The 21,589-nt window shown below is 38.4% G+C and overlaps 1 protein-coding gene across 1 annotated transcript in view; it reads right to left on the bottom strand.

The window, feature by feature from the left end:
* Positions 1–21,589, bottom strand: part of LOC119789821 (nucleus accumbens-associated protein 2) — a 52,351-nt gene that overhangs the window by 30,357 nt on the left and 405 nt on the right. The gene's annotated exons all lie outside the window — the stretch shown is intronic.

The raw sequence follows: 21,589 nt of genomic DNA, 5'->3' as shown, positions 1-21,589 counted from the left end.
TCCTTGGTCATACAACTAGAACGGTAAAGTCCTAAGACAATGGACACTATGAAAGGAAACCATCAAGCTTATGAAAACTATTCAACCTTGGAGTAGAATATACATTATTTTTGTTAATGCAAAAGAAAATCATGACCAAATCTCAGTTTTCACAATACTGGCTGAAAAAAATTATCATACTTTGATTTTTAGCTAAATCATTCAGACAAAGGGCAATACAACATAAAGGCTACTAGTGAGGGTTTTCAGCAAGTACATTTAATTTTAATTGGCCGTCATGCTATTAGGTTTTAAAGTTGGGCTGTAAAAAGGCTGTTAAGTTGTCTGTCAAGATGCTTTACTGCTTTGGAAAAGGTGTTTCTGAATGTATTGAATTGCTTATTTACATGTAAACATGACAAACCAGTCTGTGGAGAACCTTGAGTCATCGCAATGAAAACACCTTATTTCAGCAGTTGCATGTATGTGCACCTGTTTAGGTGTCCCAATCCAGGTTCCAAGTATCCATTATCAAAGGAGGGCGCGCCGGCATTCAGTGATTTGTCTTTGTGGTTAATGTCAATAGATTTATTTGTTTCTTGGTAATGCCAGTTTTCTACAATCTTTTCCTTCTCCAAACAATTTTTTATATGTTTTATGTTTTCACAAATAAAAACAATAGCTCATACAATGTACTGCTTATAGTCTTACATCGGTATGCAAAGAAAAAAAAAAAAAAAAAAAAAAAAAAAAAAAAGAAAAAAAAAAAAAAAAAAAGGGGGGAAACCAGCGCCCAGTGTTACATTTATGTAATATCATGTATCCAATAGACATGTTTAAGGCCTGATAACACAAACATACCTAGCGGTGGTGGTAAGAGAAAGGAAAAAAAAAATGCCTAGTGATACGGAGGGAGGGTGTCCTTTAGTTAAGACCTGGTGAAACCTTCCACTTCATAGAATTCTGACCTCTCATCAGCAGTTGTGTCAACTCTTTAGGTAGATAGCTAAGCACAGGAGACCACATATCAAGAAAATGTTTTTCATTACCCTTAAGAACCGCACAGATCCTTTCATGAGGGAGGACCCTAAATATTTCCCTGTACCACTGTGTGACAGTTGGTGGCGTATTCTTAATCCAATTAATTAAAATGCATCTTCCGCCCAGCAGCAATAATTTGTCACAAAGCTTGAAGTGTGATTGTGTCAGAGTGACTGATTTTGAGGGGAGGCCAAGAAGAAACAGACCTGGGTCACATCTGATCTTTACATGAAACATGTCACTCAGCTCTTTAGAGGTTGCAGCCCAGAATCTTTTAATCAGTTTACACTGCCAGAAATAATGATAGTATGTACCAACCTCTCTTCCACATTTGGTACATAGGGGAGAAAGCTGCCGATCCATCTTATTCAGTATAAAGGGTGTTATATGTAAGCGATGTAGAATCTTATACTGTGTCTCTCTGAGCGTATTACATATAAAAGTTGAATTAACTACATTAATGGCTTCTTGCCAGTCATCCTCGATGTATACTGTGTCAAGGTCTCCCTCCCATTTCCGCGCAATGTCCCCGGCACCACCTTGGGTGAAAGAGTAGAGCACTGCGTAGAAAGCAGAAATAAAGTGCCTAAGTTTTTCCCGGTTGACAAAGAATTTCTCAATCTCATTGTGTGTGACCAAGCCAGAAGGGGAAAGCCCCAAAGAGCCAATGAAATGGCGAATTTGAAGAAAACCGAAAAAGTCTTCTTTGGGAATACCAAATTTTAATTGCAATTGTTGAAATGTCATAAGTACGTTCTCTGTAAACAAATCTCCGATCACTCTCACTCCTCTGCCATGCCACAAGTCAAAGATGTTGGGCTTAAGGCCTGGGATAAAATCCTGGTTTCTTATGAGAGGTGTCAGGAGTGAGGAGCAGAGGCCACCTCCTGCATGGTTCCAAATCCTCTGCCAAACTCTAATTGTGTTGTAAATAATTGGATTATGTTTAATATCTCTTGGTAGCTTCTTCCTATCTCCAGTAGTGAGGCTCCACAAAGAAGCAGGCTTAGAGGCCCACGAATCAAGGCAAGAGTTTGAGTTAAGGTGAGCCTGTAACCACTCCCACAAAAAACGAGCATGGCAAGCCCAGTTGTAATAGTAGATGTTTGGCAAAGCCAGGCCACCTCTGTTAACAGGAAGTTGTAAAGCTTTGATTTTCTGTCGGGGTCTCCTGCCATGCCAAATAAATCTAGAGAATGCTCTCTCTATATCTATAATGACTTTTTTAGATAGCCAAAGAGGTAACATTTGGAGGGGGTATAATAGCCGTGGAAAAATATTCATTTTAATTAAGCTTAAATGATAAAGGAAGGTCATGCCACCTTTCTAAGTCCCTTTTTATTTTACTAACTATTGGAGAGAAGTTAAGCTTCCATAGTTGTGACAGGTTAGGGGACACCCTAATTCCCAGGTAAGTGAAGCCATGTTGGGAGCATCTCAGGGAACACCTAGACGGTAGGTCCTGTATCGTAGCAATACCTAATGGCATTGCCTCTGATTTATCAAAATTAATTTTATAACCTGAAAAGGAACCAAACTCATGAATAGTGGATAAGATAGCTGGTATTGAGATGTCAGGTTTTGTTACAAATAACAGAATATCGTCTGCATATAATGCTATTTTATGAATTTTACCATCGATCATCACACCATGCACCTTTTGTTGTGACCTAATAGCCACTGCTAGGGGCTCCAGTGCAAGAGCGAACAGAAGCGGGGATAGAGGACAACCCTGTCGAGTTCCCCTATGTATTGTGAAAGATGGAGATCGAACACCATTAGTCATGACACAGGCTGATGGGGAACTGTAAAGTATCTTGATCCATTTCAGAAAATCACCCCCTATCCCGAATCTCTCCAAGACATTGAACAAGTACTTCCATTCAATCCTGTCAAATGCCTTTTCAGCATCTAAAGACACAGCAAAAGCCCTACAGTTCGATTGGCTTGCGTACTGAATTACATTAAGTAATCTCCTCATATTTGTGAGGGAAAAGCGATCTTGTATGAACCCAGTCTGATCTGGGTTTATTAAGAAAATCAACAGCTTCTCCAATCTCATTGCAAGTAATTTAGAAAGCAGCTTACTATCTACCCCGATAAGGCTAATAGGTCTATATGAGCCACAGGAGTCTGGTGGTTTATCTTTTTTGAGGATGAGGTTTATGTTTGCCAGGTTAAGGGTTGGTGGCAAACCTCCACACCCAAACGAGTGCATAAACATGTCAGTAAGTGGTCCTACCACCAGGTGGCTTAGTTTCTTATAAAATTCTGGACAGAAACCGTCGGGTCCAGGGGCTTTTCCACCCTTAAGGGAGGCGATGGCTTCTCTGACTTCTATCTGAGAGATTGGAGCACCTAAGACTTCTTGTTGTTCATCTGTCAGGCGAGGTAGAGTCGCGCCACTTAAGAATTCCGTTATTTTAGCATCGGATGAGCTGCATTCAGATGAATAAAGTTTTTGATAGAATTCCCTCATAACCCTGTTAATGTCTGTCGTTTTATGATATCTGTCCTGGTTGTTGTCTTGTAGTGATGAAATTGTGTTTGCTTCCATTCTGCCCTTTGTTAGCCTTGCTAGTAGCCGGCCCGGTTTATTCCCTGTCTGATATAATCTGTGTTTAGCAAAGAAAATGGTTGATTCTGCCTGTTTTGTGAGTAATTGATTTAAAGCTGAGCGAGCTGCTTCTAATTTCTCAGACAGTACTCTAGAGGGTGAATTTTTAAATTGCAGCTCTGTTTGTTGTACTATTCTTTCTAAGTGTAATTGTTCTTTGATGGCAGCTTTTTTCTGAGCTGTGGTATATGAAATGACACATCCCCTAATAAAAGCTTTAGCTGTCTCCCAGAGTAACGAAGGGTTGACATCTGGGGTCTTATTAGTATCCATAAAGAAATTCCACTGATCTGTAATGTAGTCAACAAAAGATGGGTAGCTCAGTAAGGAGGGATTCATCCTCCAGTGGCGAGAGGCAGGATCAGCATAGGGGGGGCTAATGCATAAAATAACAGGAGAGTGATCGGAGATTGTACATGTGCTGATTGAACAGTTTCTAACTCGATCCAATACCATTCTTGAAGATAGGAAGAAATCAATCCGAGAGAATGTTTGATGGGGATGAGAGAAAAAAGTATAATCTCTCTCCCTAGGGTTAGTGACTCTCCAGGTGTCATATAGTTCTAAGTCTTGGCAGAACTCTTGTAATCTCAGACTTTTTCTTGAAGTTGTAGTAGACCTGGGAGGAGACTGGTCAACGTCTGGGTCGTGAATACAATTAAAATCCCCCCCCACTACTATGTACGGCGTATGTACTGAAGCAATGTCCGACAGCAGTTTTGGGAAGAAAGTAGCCTCGTATATATTTGTGCCATATATGCAACCTAATAAGATGTGTTCTCCATAAAGATAGCCTGATATAAGAACATAACGACCGTCATTGTCGCTTATTGTTTTCTCCAAAGTAAAGGGAAGACTCCGGTGGATTAATATAGCAACTCCTCTACTCTTAGAGTTATATGATGAGTAAAACACCTGGCCCACCCAATTCCTCCTCAATTTAAGGTGCTCATTGTCAGTTAAATGAGTTTCTGACAATAGTGCTATTTTTGTGTTTTCCTTTTTCAAGAATGTTAGAATCTTTTGTCTTTTTATCACATTATTTATTCCCTTAACGTTAAGGGAGACTATTTTGAGATCACTCATAATAAAGTTGACAATAATTTTATTATCTGTGAGCGAGTGTCACAATAACAGTATACCTCCATGAGTTTAGGAAAAGTAATTGACAAAAACGGCAGTTTTCTGACATGAAAAACAGGTAACTTACATTGTACGCTGGCATAAACAATAACGAGAAGAAGAAAAGAAAAAAAAAAAGAAAAAGAAAAAAAACAAAAAAAACATGAACAAAAGAACGGCCATCAACAAACGATGGCCCCAACAAACCCTCTAACCCCCACCCGCCGCCCCCCTTTCCCCTGTGCGGTTCTAGACCGCCAACCGTAGCAACAAAATGAAAACGGGGGCACATGAACCCGAGAAGAATCGCCGCCGAGAAAAGAAGATCAAACATCCTCCCTAAAGCTAAGGGCCCCCCACCCCACCCCGGGCCACAACAATTTAAACATGTTGGTGAAAAATCCCAGCAACCAGCATGTATTATAATCAACTCATGTTCATCCCTGTGAGGCACAAAATAAACAAAAATCCGAGTTGTGGAACATCTGTCCAAGAATTAGTCACATACCGTAACAACAGGATTCTGCACTAAAGATAAAAGGAAAGAAAAAGCGGAGCATCAGCCTCCAGGGAATGGACCAACGCGTGTATTCAACCAGACCATAAGATGGTCTCAGTTCATTTCGTCCAGGAAAGCAAGTGCATCTTTGGGTGATCGAAACGAACGGGTTTTCCCTTCGTGCATAAAGGACAGGACAGCCGGATATCGCATGGAGAATCTCACCTCCTTCTTGATAAGAAGTTCACACACCCCGTTAAACGCCCGGCGCATCTCCTTCACAGCAGCGGTCATATCCTGTCTGATGAAGATCGGTTGGCCTTTGTATGTGAGCGGAGCCTGCTTCCTTGCAGCCGTCAGGATCCTGGAAGTATCTCTGGAGTGATGTAACTTAATAATCACAGCGCGCGGTCGGTCAGGTCTCAGCGGTCCAAGGCTCCGATGGGCCCGGTCGATCTTAATGACGCCCCGCTTAGACTCCAAACCAAGAAAAGTAGGGAGCCATCTCTCAAAAAATGAGACTGGTTGTCGGCCTTCCGTATCTTCTTTGAGATTGTAGATCAGGATATTATCCCTACGGCTCCGACCCTCCAAATCGATACATTTCTCCGTCAAAGAGCATACTTTCAACTCCAGCTCCTTCAACCTCGGTCCCACCGTCGACATGTTGTCCTCCACCGCTGAAATGCGGTGCTCTGCTTCCGTGATACGTTCCGTATTGGCTTCTATTTTAGCAGAGATGTTACCCAAAGTGGTAGAGAACTCCTTAAACTTCATGTCAATCAAAGCCGAAATCTTCTCAGTAACAGATTGGGAGATATCTGCGGCTAGTGTGTCAGAGCCGCTAGCTAGCACCTCGTGCTGCTTCCCTGTTGGCTCCTCAGTTGGTTTATAAGCGGAAGATTTGGCTGTTTTAGTGTTGGGCATGTTGTCGGGTTGCTATAAATATAAGCCTACAACTTGTCAGTTTAGATAGGGATATAAGAATAATCCAAATTGGCTCGAGAGGAGTGGGAGCCCAGCGGCAAGCGTCCGCTCAGGATAACTGCATCACGTGACCTCACACAATCTTTCTACAATCTTTTATGAAACTAGAAGGAAAGCTAGAAGGACATTTGCGCAATGCAGACACACGTACACTGGCATGCCGGTGAACACATGCACTCCCACCACCAGCCAGCTAGCAAAACCTTTAAAGGCAAGGGAAGGGTGGACATAGGGAGGTTTAGGGTGATTCCCAAATCCTTAGTCAAACCAATCCAGCTGTTGGTCTGGGCATTTTTATTCCTATCCCATCAAACGCTGCAGCATTGCTATGCTGGTGCGCAGCTGCCCCCGTGACTGCAGGTGGCTCAGTACTTTTACATATCAATGACTGATCCGACTAGCACCACGCCGTAATAATAAGAAACAGGAATGGGAATTAGCAAAGATGATTAAAAAAATGTGAAAGAAAAGGGTGGAGAAGAGAATATTAATTAGGAACAATTTTAAACAGTTTCTTTAGCAACATCCAGCTTAGCAGTTAGGCAACATTCTTCCCTTAACACCCCATCCACCTACCCCTTGTTACGCTGTCAAAACATTCAACATTCTGGTGAGAACCTGGAGTACTGAGAATAGAAGGTGGGCCCACAGAAGCAGAGATAGATTAAAAGAAAAAAACAGATACTGACAGATCATCCAGATATTTAAACAAGCATTAGTTGCAGGCATACTGGTACCACAGATGACTAAAAGATTATCACTGATATCTTTTCTAAGTAACGTTGTGACCCTGCCATGCTTCAAAATACTTCATTCTGATTTAATATTATAATTGTAAATACTAAATACATTTGATTATCTGTACCTAATGGATTTTTGCTAATTTTGATTAATACTTACTTGTAATAAGCAAAATGTCATTATTTTAGGTAAAAAAATAAAAAATATATTTTATGAAGAACTAAGGAATATTTTCAGATGGACTATAGTAGGACGTCACACCATTTCTCTCTGTGTTTTCCTACAGTTTCTTTTTTACATAGTCGAGCCAGCAGCGCATGCATGTAAGTGCATATGAACGGCTACTACTCAAGACTTAACAAAGTATAGGAGCAAAAGTGGAGACAGTGCATCCAGCAGACCTTAACATTCAGCTCAAGGCGATAGGGACTTATTCATGCCAAAGAAAAAGAAACTGTCAGTTAAGGAATGGGTGAAAATGAGGATTAACACTGTCCTCGCATTTCCAAGGTGGAGAGCCCTTCTAGGATAGAAGCAGCTTCAGTTTGACTCAAAATTAACTTTTCTTCTCTTGGCGTGATAGGTAACAGCATGGAGTCACAGGTGTCTTTCTGATGCTACGTTGATTTGATTTAATGCAATGCAGCAATTGTGGCATGTGGGGTAGCTTTTGAAGTTTTAACACCAATGGAACTGACGTTATTGTTTTGTGAGGAGAGTAGCCGGTAGCCCAGCTTGTGCAGTTAGTGTTGTGTAATACATCCCAGTGGGCTTGAGAGCTGCCCACCGTGATCCTTATGTACACACACACACATATGTATATATATATATATGTGTGTGTGTGTGTGTGTATATAAATATGTGTGCGTGTTGGGCTTCTCCTTGGCACTTCGACTATCACTCGAATGCAGCACTGTCAGACAGGACATGTAAGAATTAAATATTTAATACTGTTCATTTCCCAAAAACAAACTATTCTGTTTTGCTGATATGAACATCTTTATTGAAAAAAACACATCAATCAAATCTTAATTTAATTTAAAATGCAGAAGAAAGCTAAACCAGACAGTGTCTGTCTGAGCTGTCTCACCAAGTCTTCCATCACTTCACAACAAGCCTGAAGTTGTATGAGATTTCTATGACAGGTTTTGAGCCTATTAACAGAAGCGCACAAAATCAAAACTAAGCTTTTTAAAGCAGCACTGTGTAACTTTTAACCATAATAAAAGCTTAATTTATGTATTTAATTATATTTTAGATCATAATGCAGCACTGGGGATCAGTGCTCAGTGAGGGTTGTCCTTCTCAAAAACTCACCTTTGTAACTTGAGAGGGTTGGATCTGCTGCTGAATTTGTCATGTGACCCAGTGTGCTGCTTTATGACTGTGAGCTCCCCATTAAATCCCATTTAAACTAACTTAAAAAAGCTGGTGTTAGGCAACAAAATAGACAATTATCGTAGCTGATCAGAGATATTTCTGGTTCTCTACTCAGGACTTAAACTAGAAAGTTGAATTTTGCCTTATCTTTTCAAGACACTCCTTGACTTCTTAATTTGCTGGTGCAAAATGGTTTGTTATCAGATTTAAAATCAAGGAAGAAGACGATTATTTTTGACAGTGGCAATCAGGTGCGCTAAACCTGGAAGTTCAATGTTTAGTGCGCAGAGTTGATAAAAAGTTCAGTGTTGCTTTAATGAGGGCAGCAGCACTGGGAGTCCCAAGTGAAGGCTCTCTGAAGCCAGCCAGGCTGTCAGGGATTTCCTGCTGCCTTTTGTAGCAACTGAAAGCAAATATAAGGTGGTATTTAAGGTTTTATAACTAGAATATAACATTAAATAGTTTTCACCTGCATGTTGTAAAACTTAAAGGTAATGTAGGCAGAGCGGCAACTAATGATTGTTTTGCAAATCAATTAATCTTTTTTTTTTCTTTCACTTATTAATCGGATAGCCAAAGGTAAAGGAAAAGTCCAGTCATATTCAGAATTCAAACTTCTGAAAGTACTTTAAATATAAAATTATTACATACTATTCAATAAACTTTAAGCGTTTTTAATCAAAAGTAATTTTCATTTGAATGTGATTTACTGGGGGCATCCATGTTTGTAAAAGAACACTACTGCCAGCTACCGGTTTGTGATGTCATGGTGCGGTATCGGCTGTTGAGCAAGTCCCAATGCTGTATCTGTTGTTTGTCACAATGCTCTATTATCCAAGTCATCTTGAAAACATTCTTCGAAATGTTGGCTACATATTACGTGTTTTTGCTCTGGCCAGAAGTTCGATGGCAAATTCTCCCTCGTCAAGTTGGCAATCCAACGACGAACCCATGATGGATCATGAATTGAAAAAGTGAACTAAAACATTTTTTTTTATAGTTTTACCACATTACAACATCCAACTGCCATGTATGTGGGCATTGTCAGTTTAACTATAGCTCTGGCGAATTTCAATGGTGAAGTGCTGTTGAAATCTAAAATAATTGTTGCTGATTGCTGATGTGTCTAGTAGTCCCATTGATTTTGCTTGTAAAGCGAGGAGAATGGCGCTCAGCTTACCGCACTGTAACATCTCTGCCGGATTCCAGATGTCAGGAGTGAGGTGTGACTATATGTGGGTAAAAATGGCTGGTATCGTGATGAAAATTATTTTCATTTTTTTACTAAACTCATTAAATCACTGCAAACGTATTAGTTTTAGGTATAGATAATGATCCATTGATTACTCCTTGCTGAATGGACTTTTCCTTCAAAGAATATTTTTTACGAAACGAAACCAGGTGAAACTAAAACTTTTCCACTTCAGGAGTGCTGGATAGAGCATATTGACAGACTAAAATACATTTTTTAGATTTTTTTTTTTTACAATTTTGATGTTATGACTGCTCAAAGTGGGTCGCTCTGTCAGCTAAAGGCATGTTTTACAGTCTCTATACTCAAATTAACTATTAATTGATTACTAAATTAGTTGATGAGTATTTCAATAATCAATTAGTCTAATCAATTGTTTCAGCCCTTAATATAGGTATTTTTAAACCATAAACCCCTGGAAGCAGCTTGATGCTGTACATCATTGACTTTGTATGTAAATCAGTTGCTTTGATGCCAAAAACATGTTCGGTGTGAGCACATTATAAAATCTATAAGGCTTAATAATTGAGTAATTCTTTGCATACAGGAGCTTCCAATTTTGAACAACAGGTTTATAAAACCAGGTGTTTTTGAAAACAGACCACAAAGAAGATAATTTGAAAGACATCTCTTTCAAATGATCCTATTTGAAAGAGAGCATCTCAATATTTCCGATCAAAGTGAAGTTCGTCTCGTAAAGCACTTTTCAGTCCTTTTTGTGTTATGAAACCATAATTTTTAGTAAACTTCTGGATAAAGGAAATTAAAAACATGAATGGAAACTGACAGTTATTAAGTCATAAGAGACACGAGAAGGTAGGAGGAGTGAGTGGTGTTAGAGTGACAACAGAGGGAAGGAGAAAAGGAGACAATAAAGTAGTCATTTTTAATTACCCATTCACTGTCTTGGAGCTGAATGCTCAACGTCGAGATGTGTGACATCAAGGAAACCCAACATGGCTACCATGAGGAGTCCGGTGCAAAGTAAAAAATGAGGACACATCTTTCAGCATCACTGCACCACTAGCTACAAACAGGGATGCACAAACACACACCCACACAAGGAGACAAAGACATAGTGAGAGAACTGTGCCAACAGTGACTGAATGTCCCATGTACATTATTCAATGAGAGGGAATAGAATGCATTTAGTTCACAGGATTCAAAATAAAACCTATATATAAAAACAAGAAACTGGCAGAAAAAAGTTAAATGCATTTTCACATTCATGCATAAGAATGTGATCCAAAGATATTTTAAAAGTGGAAAAGGCTAGCACAAATTAGCATCATTAAGGATGGTGCGGTTCACTGCCAAGAGACGAATGAATATTTATTTTAAGTGCCTTGCCCCCCAGCTCGCCCACACGCTTATAAACTGTGACCCAAGAATCTTCCCGTCAGCACCACACTTAGCCAGCACATGTGTACTCAAATAACATGTCACCTTGGATAACCACATAAACTGCCATGGGCTGCGGTTAACTGCTTCTTTATCTCTGTCTCATGTCAGATTTGAGTGAAGGAAACTTAAGCAGGTGGTAACTTCATGCTGCAAAAATGAGAAGAAAAAAAATCCTGTGTAGTTTTTAGAGCAGAAAACAAAGCATACTCAGCTAGGTACATGTAAAATATGGAGGTTCCCTAAAAGGCACATGCAAAAGCATAATAAAAGTGGGAGTTGGAAATAACCGAACAAGGAAGTAAATCCTTACATTATTAGGAACATGTTCCTACATGCTTTAAACTTATCTAAAACAAAAATTATCCCAGTTCTACAACTTCGTCTTCAACTGTTTTTCCAAGTATGTAGAGGTAAAGCCATCAAGTATATTCTCAACTCACAAAATATAAATACATTTTTATGTTAAATTAACTGGTCCTGAATTTAATTACTAAACATTCTGGCTGAGAGTTAAATCTAACACACGTCTTTAAATTATTGTTAAAAGGCAATCAATCAATTAGTGGAAAGGACGAGGCAAAGTTAAAATGAGTTGGAGGAGTTTTAATGGATGATTAAAAGTGCTCTCTGCCTGTTCTGCAAGAAATGTGAAAATTACTAATGATGCTACAACATAGCCTGTTAAAACAATAAAAAGACATGACAAAAACAACCTGACAACACTGGTTTATCTAGTTCTTTACATGCTAGCCTAGTAAACCAGCACGACCCGCCAGCGGCCAAAATCATCTTTGCCTGCGAGTTTGGTCTAGCCTCGATCAATGCCCCAGGTCCTAGAACTGGTGGTCCAATCACAACGCAGAAATGTGTTTTGAATTTCTGGATGCAAAGTGGGCGGGGTTTTGAGGGCGTGACGACAAAGCTGCGCAACAATGGAGAAAGCACAATAAGGAAGATGGCAACAACTATTGAACAGCTCTCATTTGACTCAGCTTTGGAATCAGTTTTGGTAGGATTAGACTTGGGGTTTTCGTTGAAACGCGAGCAGGAAGAGGATCTACGCTCATTCATTTTTAAGAAGGACGTATTCGCCTTTTTACCGTCAGGCTGTTTGTTTACACTCCCCCAACAGCTTTCTGTTGCGCTTACTATGTCACAGTCAGTTGCGCTCATTGGTCAGAGCGTTGGCCAATAGGAACAGAAAGCGGTTCGAAAAAACAACTGGTTGTTCTCATCAACAATCTTCCGATGTCTCATTCATCGGGGCCAGACTAAATTACACATCTAATCTTACATTTAGTCTGGTTTATCCGGCTAAAAACATACATGATTCTTTCTCGAGTCTGCACTTATAACATCTTTTTTTTTTTTTTTTTTTTTTTTTTTTTAAAGCTTTAAACTGGTGATTGGTGGAATATTTAACTAATCTCTATAAAAACAGCAACAAATGGTATAATTTTAATTCTTGCTCTAATTGAGTGAAAAGACAAAACAAAACATAGTATATGTTTTAATGAATAATAATGGTAATAAATATTGTTCTTAAAAGAAATCAGGTCTAGACAGAAAAAATAGATTTGTATTGGCCAATAAGTAGGTCACTGGCAAACTTTGTGGAATTTATTGTTTTTCAATATCATACATTTTGGTTGTATTTGATATTTAGGTAATGGCTTGATTTTCAAGTAAGAAAGGCTAATTGACTAATAAGTGCAGAAAAGATTCCATCTTCTACAGCTTAGGAACAGGGGGCTAGTGTCCATCTTCAGCACCCTGGACAGGCCACTGCAGCACACAAAGTGTTTTTTCATGTAAAAAACAAACAAACATGTTTTTACTTTGTCAGGAGCTTACAATAGCTTCAATTGTGAGGGAGCTGTTGGTGTATAATTCTTGATCTTCTCTTCCAACTTTTCCAGATTGCTCTATGCTTAAACTTAAAGGTAATGTGGAGGATTTTTTAAAAGACAAGCCCATTTCTTCTTGTGCTGCCCTGTTTAAAATGCCCTGTTTTAGTATTATATTACGTAATGTTTATTGTCTGGATGTAATATATATATTGGACCCATAAGTCTAGTAAATTGTCTTGAGATGGCAATCCTTGTAATCCAGAATTGTATAAATGAAGATGAATTTGGAAGAATTAAATAAAATTAAAAACTATGTCAGATCCATCAAATGTCTTGATATTTTCTCAAAGCTGAGCTTTTTTGTGGCATGTACCTGCCCAATTTAAAAAAAGATGTGATCGTCACAAAAATATAGCTTATTTTTAAACAAAAAAAATGTTTTTCAGATTTTGAGATTAATTGAATTGAAATAACCTATTATATATATATAAATATATATATATATATATATATATATATATATATATATATATATATATATATATATATATATATATATATATATATATATAGACTGCAAGTTCATTATACATTTATGGACCCAAATCCCACATTATAAAGTTAACCTTTAAAAACATAAGCATTTTTCAGCTACTTTACACATCCATCTAGCTTTGTCTTGACCCTGTTCCATTATACAGCAACACGGCTTATGAAAACAGCAACAATCTACAATAATGTTAGGACCGATTTTTATTTTACATGTAAGAATGTTAAGCTTCTATAGTTTTGATCGTTTTTGTCAACATCATCACCCACTACTGGAGCACAGACAGGCAAAACATTGCATATGTTCAAAGACTGATAGAAAACATAAAGGACCTTATTAATAGGGTTGAGGCATTAAATAGCCTAGAACTGTAAGAGAGATTCACAACTTTAATAAAAAAAACATAATCTTTAATAGAAATCTAAAACAAGTCAGCACAACTATCAAGCTTACTTAAAGTAAAGCTGTGCCCATACATGCATATTAGCTTTTGATAATGAGATTAAGAAGGGTAAGGCTGTGTAATGACCACTACTCACTCAGATGTTCTTTTCCACTGACCCACACAGGCATTCTGTCAAGTTGTGAGAACATGAAGACCACATACAACATAGGTCAACATCGCAGAGGAGTGCTCTCTGACTATCTGCTTTCCCAATCTGTTACCTTATACACTCATTAGCTTTGTTTAGGCTTTGTTTAGTTAATTCATGGAATTTGCAGCAATTGAATTATATGTGGTGCAAAGCAGATAAGCATGGAAAATTGAGGTGGGCTGCAAATATAAAGGTCATTCGGGGCGCTTTATCCGAACTGACAACTGAATGTGTGTACATGTGTTTTCATCAGATTTGTCAGCATTGCCTCCTAAATATAATATTTGAAGTGTTGTATTAGGTCAGGAGAGCATTTGCTAAAGTTTAAACTGTCTTTAATTTCTAATTAAAGGCATTTGGAGCCAGAAAGTCCAAATATGCAAACAGAAACTTTTCATTGCTCTTTAAGCATTACATTACAAGATCAATGGAACAACTTGTCTATAAGACTATTTAGGCTAAATTGATTTTTAATGGACTAAAACCACAAAAGCCATTAAAAGAAGCAAAACACTACTGACTATGAAGTATCATTAAGTAAAAAAAATCTAATTTTCCATCTTGTTGGAGAATTCAATCTCATGACTGTTTCAGCAACACGTCCTTTTCATACTTCTTAGTACTTTATAATTCACTGCCATGGCTACGTGCTTCTATTCATGCTGAAAATATTTGGAGCAATCACATGTGCATACGCTCCCTTTCATTTTGCGCTCTTTCTTTTTCAACTTCTTTTTTTCTTCCACCCATGCACTAATGCATGGACATGAACGATCACACAGTTGAACTTAAAACGCCCACAAAACACAGGCACGACATTCATGACATGTGATCTTCCTAGGAATTCTGCCAACAGCCAAACATGCCACTTAGTAGAAATCATTGAGACAGAGTGAAAGAGGGAGGAGAGGCTTGCACACACACTTGCACACACACACACACATTTACAATATTGCACTATTATCAAGTTTGTGCCAGTTCTTTGTCAAGAGTAACTGCAGTACATACACATGGAACATGAGACTTTGCTGTTAGTTATCTGCTATGGAGTGTTGTGGGGGCAGTCCTTTCCGAGAAAAAAAAAAGTAGAGCGAGAGAGAGAAAGAGAGGGAGAGCCACGTGATCGCTAAGATCTAATGTGGAATTGTTCTAGGAACGAGCCATGTTTACTGTTCATTGTCTAAATTCTTGGAAGGCTTCCTGAAAAGCACATAGAGGTCCAGAGTGAAGATACCTACAGGCTTTTACTGATCCACTGTGCCTCACACTTTTCACCTCCAATTTTAACATTTTCTCACAGTTTTCAGCAAGAACATTACTGTGCTTTTGTTCCCAGCAAATGGCGACAATATAGAAAACAGTTTTACTCCTCAAACCTGGGTTTCTGGCTGCAATATTCTCTTCCTACTGTATGTGTGTTTTATTTAAATCAACAGAATGATTTGTTTAAACATAAAATAAAATACGAAAAAAGAACATCATGCAGACACAATGTTCCACCAAAGCTGACGGTTGAAATATCTCACTTTTCTTTGATACATTAGATGATTTGTTACAAATGTTGCTGCAAAAAATGCCACAGCAGGGGCACATAAGAGCATTTGCACGTTGGACAATGAGAAGAACAAATGCAAATGTGTTGCGGGTGGGGAGTAAAACAAAGTAAAAAAAAAAGAAGTTTTTAAGTCAAACAAGATTTAAATAGATGCATTCTATTTAAATTGCCATCCTTTGAAGAACCAAAAGGCAGTTTCATCCGCCAGACAGTTTCGGCTTCAAATCAGGTCTACTTTAAGAGGCAGATCTGTACTGGTTGTACAAATGACCCGGTTTCTGTCCCCACTGACAGAGAGGTAGCATGGTAATATCACTACAACATCACCAGTACATGTTTGATCATCCGTCTGTTATACTCTGAGAAATCAACTCCATCATGATGCAGTCTTTTGCTGGCTAATGGCCAGCTTCCCGAAGCACAAATGGACCCTGAAAAGAGCAAGTGCCAAATTTCCTACCATGACAAGCTAAAGAGAATAGCAAAGCATTGCTAACTAATGAAAGTAAATTCAGAAAAATGGGGTTGAGTGGACAGGCAATCCTAATGACCTACTATGATTAACTTTTAAATAAGCGTTTTTGTGTTCTCACAAAGGTAGGTAAACACCACCAGGGATATTTGCTATTGGCCTATGTCCAATCTTATTACAAATTAGGAGCACCACAGGTAATTAAGCACTGAAATTACTTGGGTGGAAAAATGAAATGAAATTTACTGTTTGCACACAAACAGTAAATTTATCACACAGAGATTAAAATCAGCTCAGACTTTATAAACTAAAGTATAGCTTGGCAATTAAACACTATGAATATTGATAGAGGTCTAATCAAATATCAAAATAATAATAATAAGTTTGAAAGAATTTTCAATAATTGAAATTAATTACAATCCAGAGCCACATAGCATTGTGGGGATGTAGGCGAAGGAAAGGTTTTAGCCTCTCAACCCGTCACAGCCAAACCAAGCAAGTTATGCTGCTATAGGCTTAGACTGCTGGAGGACCTAGGGACCCTTTTTCCTCATTCTATCTCTATTCTCCCATTCTGCAGAATTTGTGAGTTCAATCTCTAATGTTATGCTGTTTCTGCTTTTTCATCATAGTAACTTCATCTGGTCTGTTCCTGTATGGCTGGGATGACATCCCGGAGAGAAATACCAGCTGTGCTGCTGCCATCAACGCCTTTGTTTGTGGATAACTCGAGCTTTGTCTGTTTTTAAGTGTAGTGCTTTTTCTCTGACTGTGACTAACACTATGTGCTCTCTTTCATCTTCTGACATGGGAGCTGGCTCTGAGTTTGTCTGCCTGGCTGTGTATCTCCTGGATGGGGCTGTCTGTGGAGCTGGTTGACAGTTGCCTCTTGTATCTCTGCTTCTTTTTCTTTGTCTGCTTCTGTCTACTTGAACCCCAGTCGGCCTCGGCAGATGGCCACTCATACTGACCATGGTACTGCTGGAGGTTTCTTCCTGTTTAAAGGGAGTTTTTCCTTTCCACTGTTGCTACAAGCATGTTTGGTGTGAGGGATTGCCTTCGAGTCAATGAGTCGATGCAATCAAATGATTTTCCTTTGATAGAAAACTGTAAGTTTGTTCTGGTTGACTTGTCTCTACAAAGTGCCTTGAGATGACGTGTTGTGAATTAGCACTACATAAATAAACTAAACTGAATTGGTTGAAGGGGCTGATCTAGTTTTAAAGGCAAAAAGACATATTTAGAAAGGGGTTATGATTAGAATTTAAATATATTTCAAATAGGCTTATATCTTATATCTTAACATGCTTCCAGAAAACCAACATGTTCTTTGATTTAATAAGTAGTTGTTACTTAACTAAGCAGCATCTAAGTGAAAACAAGACTAAATGTAATACCCTTCATGCATATAAGATAAAGCAGCCTGTGACAAAAAAACAACAACAAACATGTCAACATAGAGATCTTTGGGTTAAACCCATTGGTTTACAGGGAAATGTATAGTTTGATGGATCCTTAAAGGGAAGATGCATCAGAATAAACAGTTTAGCTAAAAAACGCTATATGCCACAGTTGCACGTTGAAATAAATTAGATACACAAATGCACATTTTAGTGTTAATCTTGTGCCAATTCTTTCCACTAATTTGAGTAATTAGGTGCTTTGTACTTTGAGTTTGCGTTGCTTTTAAAAGAAACATCAGATTAAAGCTGTAAAACAAAGACAAGGTTGTTATCGTAATTCATCTTTTAACGTTAATCTTTAACCTGAAGTTCTTGAAAATACTACACTCTGCCTGGCTCATTAATGGCGGTCTTTTTAGGAAATGACAGTTACACTGAAAAGAAGGACATGTCTCCACAGTTACTCTTAACTATTTGAATTCGCCTTTCCACGAATGGCAACATGCCTGAACAAAACAGGCTGGGCAGGTTTTTATCCTTCAGGCATTTCCTAGAATGAGAAAGGTAATACCTAGAAAGCGCACCAGTATTGTTTGCAAATATGGTGTGTGACTGGTACTCTGTATCACCGCAGTCATCAAGCCATCAGGCGTGAGTCATCACAGTCTAAAGGAAAATCATGGGTATATAAACACACCCTCCTCACAAGGTTGCATGGTTAAATGAGAGGGAGGGGTACACCAAGCATTACATTTCATCAACAAAACGCATTCACATGTACACACACTTACACACAACATCGTCTCAACACCTACGGAAGCTTTCTAGATTTTTTCAAAACCATTCATGAAAGGACAAAATCCATGAAAGGAAAATAAAAAGATATTTAAGCATGGTCCAAATTATAATGATTACATACGTTAAATTCATCACTTGCTTCAACCTTCAAAAAACTTATACCAATTTAGATGAATCCCCAACAATTATTCAGGACATGATAGCTCTTTAATACTAAGCACACATTAAGAAGTTTATCAACGTAACCAAGATTTAAACACTTACTCTGATGAATTAAACACACAACTTACCAGAATATTTAGAAATAAGCAAAGTCTGTCATATCTACCATAAAAACAGTCAATAATTCATTTTGTGTTTCTGTCTTTATCATTTTTGCATTTTTGCCAGATTTATTAGCTCTTTTTCCATTGCCACTTAAAAGCCAAGGGCTTTTGAAAGCCTGGGTATCGTTTCCATACATGTTTACCCTGATAAATTTCCTTTTCCTGGGGCTTTGGACCCTCTACAGATCCAGTACTTTGTGGACTTCCTGCAGTGCTTTGTTCCACCAGCATGGGCAGTAAAGGATGAAGACATGGGTACAAATGTTGTTTATATCTTACACTTATCACAAAATACATTTAAAGATGTTTTAATACGAGAATGTGCACCTCACTGCTTCATCTATGTAGTTTAGTTTGGCATAAAGAGCTATTAAACCCAGCCAGGGTCTTATGGGGTCTCTTAACCTCAAGCACTGGAGGTAAAGAAAGAACCAGTTGTACATTCTTATCATCACCTGCTGGACTGTAGATGTACTGTAGTGCAGTTTCTCTAAGGCTGATTGTGGCAGGCTTTCCAGAGTAATGGGAAAGCATGATTAAGAAGCACCTGGGATTCCTATTACCTCACTAATACAAATCCTTGGGACTTTAAATCCCAGGGCTTTCAGTGGGAAAGGAGCTATTGCTTCTAATGGTGAGTATTCAATGCGGTAAACATGTACGTTTTTCTCCTAAAAGCTAAAACTAAACATTGTTTTACTTAGACTGCATTAAAGCGAAACATTTAACTCTTTGAGATTCTCCCCATGTAGTTGTTGGAGTGTAGTGTTACACTAAAGGTAAAGAACAGGAATGTTGCAGGGCATGAATGAGAGCTATGATTGCAGCTATTCTAGCCTGCAGGTGCTCCAGGGCTGTTCTGAACTTGCATAGATGTGAGGTTGCCATCATTTCTAAGAACATACTTGAAAGCAAAGGTGTCTAACACCAGTCCTAAAGGTCAAGTGTCCTGCATGTTTTAAATTCGTCCCTGCTCCAATGCCTCAAATAACTGTTTTAAAGCTACAGTGTGCAAAGATGTCTGCCTCCATGGCTGCGAGACCCGCTCCTATGTAATTATAAATAACAAATTCTAAGGCAACGCAAATATTAAGGTTAAGAGGCTGAGCTCGTAGATGATGATAAATAAAATAGTTATGTATAATATATTACATTTCTGACTGTATATCCCTGTAATTATTACACACTGTAGCTTTAAGTATGTCAACGTGGTCTTTTTAATCAGGCACACATTGAGTTCATTTGCGTTGAGCCAGGAGAAAACCTGAAACATTGAGGACTGACTCGGGACACCACTGCTTTAAAGGTTCACACAGTTTGGAAAGTTGCTTTGAAAGAGAAATGATTTTTCTGGAGGCACTATTCATGTCGGTTTGAAAAGCTGGACACCAAACAGCCTTTCTAACCTTTTATCTTACAAATATACTTACATCACTGTGCTCCTTTGATAGATAAAAAATAAAAAGTTATTGAGTCTATAACAAGTTGGTCTGCTTGATATCTTTGTCACATGAAGTATTAATACAAAAGAGGTTAAGATGCCTCTGAACACACCATTCAGAACCATTTTCACATTCTCCCTTCTTAAACCCCCCCCAAACAGTTTGGGGCCCCGTCGTTGGAATGCTGTATAGCTGAGACGCCTATAGAACAAACCCGTTCCTGCGACGCACGCTGATGCTCCCACCAGCTTAATCAGATGCACACAAACAGCCACAAACAGACAGATACAGCTGTTGAGAGCAATCAGAAACTCAATGAAAGCCATCCAGTTCAAAGTTAAAAGCTTTTGCAAGGCGTCCCTTAGAAGAACAATACATTTCCATATTTTGTTATGTATGTTGTGATAAACTCAGAAGACAGAAAGCAAAACTTTTCAGCACACACCCTCATCCCCTTGAAGTGATTTCCTCGTATTTAAGCATGGGTAAGATAAAACCTGCATGAAGGAAAACAAAACAGCATTTGTTTTTCCTCATGGTAGATAGGTGCACCTTTACATAAACCGCATTGTGATTTAAAAAAAAAAAAAGTTAAAAAAAATGCTGCAATCCATGTGAGACCCTAACTTTGAAAATACAGGGTTCTGAAATCACCCTTTTTTAAAGGCCCTTTATGGCGACCAGGAGGCTAAATGATCAGAATAATCTCTCCTTTCCGTCACTTAATTACAAATTTAAATTCAAAATATTAGACGGCATCCAAATTACTTATTGACATAAACATAATGCCATCTTTTAGACAGCAATAATGACAGCATGGTGATAGAGAGAAAGTGTGCTGTGGGAAAACACTAACAGGAAATGAAGAAAAACTGCCACAAACTACTTGCTGGCTAGCCACATATTGCACTCTTGAACACACAACAGTAAGAAAAAGGGGGTGGATGAGGCCTTGAATGTATGGTCTGATGTCTCTGACAGGGTTCAGGTGAGGTAAACAGCACCACAAATCTCTTGCCTCTGAATAATTTAGACTTAATACCAACATTATGGTCCTTTTAACTCAGCTGTGTATTAGTCCTCTTTCTTCCAAGGTAATGCAATTAAACAGAAAAAATAAACTACCGTATATAAAAAAAAAAGCTGCTTAAACTTCAAATTTAAGTATTAGAAGAAATGGTGTCTCATAACTGCAACAGTCTTGCATGCAACTTAATACAAATCTGTGCATCTTGGTGGAGGTGATCTGTAAATTATTTATAAATAAATATATTTCTTTGTGGTCAACTCGTGACGTAAGACCCATCACAACATCATGCCACTTTCACCACTCGTACAGTTGAAACTAATGACACTACTGTTTCCTGTGGTAAACGCGCTTTCCCAACATCAACACTGCATCTTTACTAGTTTGAATACAATTCTTCGACAGTGGCGCTTTACGCATTTACGCATTATAGATCCAACGCGTAAAAGCTCCTATGACTTCTTATTAAAGTTGCCGAGTGTTAACTTTTGGGTTATGATGAGCCGCTTTCGCGAATAAATATAATGTAATGTCAAGGAGATCGTCGG

The sequence above is a fragment of the Cyprinodon tularosa genome, unplaced genomic scaffold (genome assembly GCF_016077235.1).
Source record: "Cyprinodon tularosa strain WSP-4 unplaced genomic scaffold, ASM1607723v1 ctg349, whole genome shotgun sequence".
Classification (NCBI taxonomy): domain Eukaryota; kingdom Metazoa; phylum Chordata; class Actinopteri; order Cyprinodontiformes; family Cyprinodontidae; genus Cyprinodon; species Cyprinodon tularosa.
Note: the sequence above shows the minus strand (reverse complement) of the source record. Positions and strands in the feature narration are given on the sequence as shown.